Source organism: Rhagoletis zephyria, unplaced genomic scaffold (assembly GCF_001687245.7).
Source record: "Rhagoletis zephyria isolate East Lansing unplaced genomic scaffold, Rhagoletis_zephyria_1.1 Rzeph_scaffold_00001, whole genome shotgun sequence".
Lineage (NCBI taxonomy): Eukaryota > Metazoa > Arthropoda > Insecta > Diptera > Tephritidae > Rhagoletis > Rhagoletis zephyria.
In genome coordinates, this window is record NW_016157085.1 from 2,450,389 (window position 1) to 2,455,614 (window position 5,226).

Sequence of the window (5,226 nt, forward strand, 5' to 3'; positions counted from 1 at the left end):
TGTACCAATAATTTCATCCCTAGCATATTCATCCCCGAGGAAGGCAGTCGCCAAATTCACCGAAGGTTGTTTACTGGTTATATTGTGTTCGGAGCGGAGAAACGAGCTAAGGAGCAAAGTAGTAATAGCTGAGGTGGAGCTGGAGCAAAGAGCTAAATAAATTCATTTGCTCCCTAGCTTCTTAAAGAAAAAATTTCAATATTTTGTTTTTATTATTTTCGGGCCTAGTAACCAAGGCGAATTAATGTAAGGTGATAGCAGGAGAGCAAAAACAAAAATTTACATGTATTTTGTTTTTGCTTTAGCGGCATAAACTGTCAAAATCTGTAAGTGTGTGTGTGGAAATTCAAACAAAATTTTTCAATTTGACATTAGAAGCCGTAAGGCGAAACACATACACAAAATCAGCTGATCTAGTAACACCACCTTATATAAATTCGCCTTGCTAGTAACGATTTATTTTCAAATATTTTTACTGTCGTTTTTCCACAAAAATTAAAAAAAAAAAAACATTTCAGTTAATAAATTTACTCAAATTCTAATTTTTTGCCACTGAAAACAACCGTAAAATAAAATCTATTCTATTCAATTAACTTGGCAATTTGTTTTAATTTTCTTTTGGTTGCAGAAAAGTTCCTAAATATATAAATAAATAAAAGTTGGTTATTGGTGGCGGGAGTGGAGCAAGAGTGGAGCTCGGAGCGAAATCAAATATTGGAGCGAAGCGATGCAATAAAACATTTTCTCCGAAGCCCGGGTTGAAAGGATCGCCAACTCTTATGCATGTACACAAAAAAATTACTCATACGCAGTGTAGGAAGGAAAAAACTATTTTTGGCAAAATGTGGTATGTGAGTGTGCATATAATACAACAACATATATTATAAATACGTAAGTAAGTTAAGTAAAATAATTAATTTAAAAATTACGATGCAAGAAATGAAAATGTATTGCCAATATGCAGAAAACTACATCGTGAAAAATCTTCAATGATTTACATAGTGTGCCCATAAAAATTCTTAGCATAAGCTTGAATGGAAGTATGTTTGTGTAGTATGTGTGGATTAATTTACTGACATATGTATATGTAAATATACACATACATACATATGCAAGTTGTGGGTATACCGTTATCTTAGCATTTGAATATATTTCCATAAAAGCCCCACAAACACCACGCGCACACAAAATGCTATCTTTTCGCCCACCACACTTTCAAATTGATAACTTTCATCGATAGATGTAGTAGGAAAAATGTCTTCCCAGAAAATGAAAATCTTAAAAGCACATGCACGAAAGCGAACAAAAAGGGCAAAACTAACAATCACATGCCTTTATAAAATTCGATGTGAGTACAGAAAATGTGCTTGGAAGGAAGTAAGCAGCAGGTGGGGGGAGAAACCTTTCCTGGAAGCAAAGTATGGTAATGCTCAAAGGCTGAATGGCAGATTTTTTTACGGTCATGAATGGAGAAGCATATGTATGTGATGTGAAATCATAGCTACATACATTTGTATGTGGGTGTATATTTGGCGGAGCATATAGACTGGCGGCGCCATGCGGGACAAGACGGCGGCGGTGGCAATTGAAGGCGAAGGCAGCTCTGATGCTGCTGGAATTTTTATGTTATTCTATGACGACGACGGTGACGGTGACAGCATCAGCTGCTGTGGCGTGCAAGTACCAATGTACATATGTATGTACATACATGCATCATACTTACGGTGACCATTCGCACCGATTTTGATGGAACAGTACCGATTTTGAGAAAATGTACCACCGATTATTATATTTATAAGTCGGGACGTATAACAGCGATTCTAACTTGAATTTAGCGAAATTATAAAACATAATACTAATTCCCTCGAAAAATCATTGATATAAAAAATATAAGGTGTAGATACAGTGGCGAAAATATAAATAGAGAAGAGACATTTTAGCATTCTCTTTGGCTATTCCTCTCGATTATTTAATGTTTAGTATTTACGTTTATTGTTTTTTACGAAAGTGTAGCTCGTTATCTAACAAAGACCATGGAAGTCAAGATTTCAAACTTTGTACAAAAATTAGCAAAATTCGGCAAAAATTCATCAATATGTTTAGCTTTTTAATTAGATTTCTTAAAAACAATATTAAACATAGTACAAAAAAAAATTTAAATATAATACTTTGGATGGAAGAAAATGTGCAAACAAAAAATTGCCCAAAAATCAAGGGCACTCTTCAAACTTGCATTTACTGTATTAAATTTTAATGGGCACAAAACAGCATGCTCAAGACAATTCTAGAAAATCTGATTAAAATGCTTAAAATTTTGATCAACATTTGTTAAAATTCGTCGAATTTTAAAGTTTTAAATTTTGACTTACATGTTTTTTAGATAGTAAGGAAATGTACCGATTTTTGGCCACAGAAATCTGGTCACTGTAATCATACTATATATGTCCAAAAAAAGTCGGAATTTTAATGCTCTCACCCCCTAGGATTGTTCAATATCGAAAAAAATACCCCTTTTTTAAATTAAAATATATGTAAAGGTCGCTCAAAGCGCTCAAATTTTTCCATGTACATATTTTATATGGGAAAAAACTTTCTTAGAAATGTGATAGAATTCTTTAAAATCAATTTTTTTCGATCGGAAAACTCTGGTTCTCGTCAGGAGTCTTCCATTAATAGTATCCAATTGTTTATTTAACTATTTTTAATACTAAAGATTTTTTTTTGGTCGCCCTTTGCATATTTTAGGGTCTTTGGCGGACCTATAATATATAGTTTCTTTAAAAAATATTTTTGATAAAAAATAGGGATATATTTTTTCAATATACATATTTTCGAGTTACATATTTTGAAAATCCGACGTTGAATAGTAGAACAATAGAGTAAAGCAGATTTTTTTTTAATTCTTGTAATAATTTTTCAAATATTCTAATATTTTTTTATTACTTTTTTATAGGCTGTTGTTGTTGCTTTTTTCATACTTGTTCTTGTGTTTGTTGTTTTCCAATGGTTGTGTATTTAAAAATTGGAGCAGCAAACACTTTGTGCGAGTAGATTTTTTCGAATTTCTCCTGGAGGTGTTGAAGAGGAAGGTAAGAGGAGCCTTATAACGGTAGAGGGAAACGGTGAGAGAGAGAGAGAGCGAGAGAGCGTGTGTACATGGGTCGAGCGAAAGCTCCACAATTAATTTATTGCGAGAGCGCACTCAAAGATAGCGCAAATTCTAATAATGCTCCTAACTGTTGTATATGTGGCTGTTAAGGTTTTGTTTTGCCCGCTGAAGCCAACGGTGGTTGGACGTCGCAGCAACTGCATGCACAATACCGAATCGGTTGTGTTGACCTAAAGACGAGCAGCATGGAAATGTAGACGAGCAAACTTCTACTAAAAATATTTCACACACATTTTCCATAAAAACAGATGTGTAGCTTTGCAACTACATAGGTGCATAGCTTCATGTTCGTCTAGCGGGCGAAGGTGAAAAGTAAATTCGATTGGAGGATTTTTAAAGTGGCTACTATGGAAATAGTTTAAGTCCGTTTTTTATTAAAAAGTATTTTATTATACACTTTTCGTTAGTGCTCGTTAAAAAATTCAGTTTTTACAAGCCGATCTCCATTTTCATAAAATACATTTTGAATGTTTTAGATTCAATTCAAAATGCACACCGATCTTGGCATACATATTTAGTTGTTGCTGCCTTTTCAGTTCTTATACTTTCCAGCAGCACGAATGATCTCTTGGGCAATTTTTTATCGTCCGTCAGCAGCGCAGTCGTTTGCTGCGCGCGCACGCGAAACAGAAAGATGCATACAGGTATGTATATTCCAATATATATGTATGTATGTAGGTACCATATGTACATAAATTTTCGATATGTAAATGAAGCAGCCAGCGAGCGCCGACGCACACGCCAACGCCACAACGCCACAACGACGACGACGACGACGCTGCTGCTGCTGCTGCCGCCATTGTCCAACGACAATGGGTACAGATTTTCCGCCGAGTGCGACGCGTATTTTGGGGTAGGAAGGCACACATGCCCATACATATTTACGCGTACACTTGTCTACATATATTCAATTTTAATCAGTGTGTGCGTATGTTTTTGTTATTTTTTTTTATACACCTATGCCCAAACATACATACATACATATGTAAGTGCTCCTCACCGCTACCCACTGGCTTGCCCTAACTTCGCGCCGTGTCGCGCCAATCAGCGTCGTTTTCACGCTACACACATACACACGCAAATTTTTTCTTCACACTATATACATTTTTTGTAATTTTTTTTTCTTTTCGTATACATACTTAATTTTCGCACTCACAAAAAATTTTTAGCTGCTTCTTCGCACCATTTGAGATTTTTTCGAATTTTCAAAAAATTGTGTACTCACTTCGTCGAACTACTATCTATGTACTATTACACACACATGCTTATACACATTGCAGATATCGTGGTCATTTACATTTTTGCCTGGCTGGTTAGTACAGATTTTCTTTCATAAATTTTTCATATTTAGTTTCCTCATTTATAATTTTTTCATTCTTTTTTTTTTTTGGAAATTATCTTGCCCAAGCAGCACTCTATACCAAATGTAGTACTCCCAGCGGGCCACTGACCACCTGAACCCGACCGTTTTGCTATGGTAGAGCGAATCAAACTGATACCGAGCGGAATGCACAACAAGGAGCACAGCCCGAGCAGCTGTGGCACCGCGCGTTCTGTGCGATTACAAACTTCCAGTCGCAGTGGCAGATAGGCGGCGATAGGCGACGAAGACAGCGAGCAACAACCACCAGCATGTACATACGCCTGGTTTGTGCTCCGACTTGCTCACAATTGTGGATACATTCTTTCTGCTTTACAATGAAAAGTGAGCGCTTTCGCAATACCACTGACATAGCCGCGAAAAGAAAAGCTTTCTAATCACTGTTCTTGTGTGCACATGAATACCGCATTAGCTATTGTTGTTGGATCGTTCGTTTTGGCCAAAAGCTTGGCCGCTTTTGAGTTTCGGAATTTTCAATCAACCCAAATCCGCAGGGGCCACATACACATACATATGTACATACACATGTACATAAGTACGAGTACTCACAGATAACGCCTCTCCCGAGCGCAGCGTTTTATAGGCGCTCCCAATATATCATCCACTCAGCAGCCGCACCTTCCTTCCCTCCCATTGCTCACCTGACAACTAAAGTCCCACGCAAAAAACGAAGATA

At 36.5% G+C, this 5,226-nt stretch overlaps 1 protein-coding gene across 1 annotated transcript in view; it reads right to left on the reverse strand.

The window, feature by feature from the left end:
* Dhit (regulator of G protein signaling double hit) overlaps nt 1–4,527 on the reverse strand; it is a 63,682-nt gene extending 59,155 nt beyond the window's left edge. The window contains exon 1 of the mRNA XM_017615619.1: nt 4,309–4,527. The gene's annotated coding sequence lies outside the window, so the exon portion shown is untranslated. The remainder of the gene's footprint in view (nt 1–4,308) is intronic.
* Between the last annotated feature and the right edge of the window lie 699 nt (nt 4,528–5,226).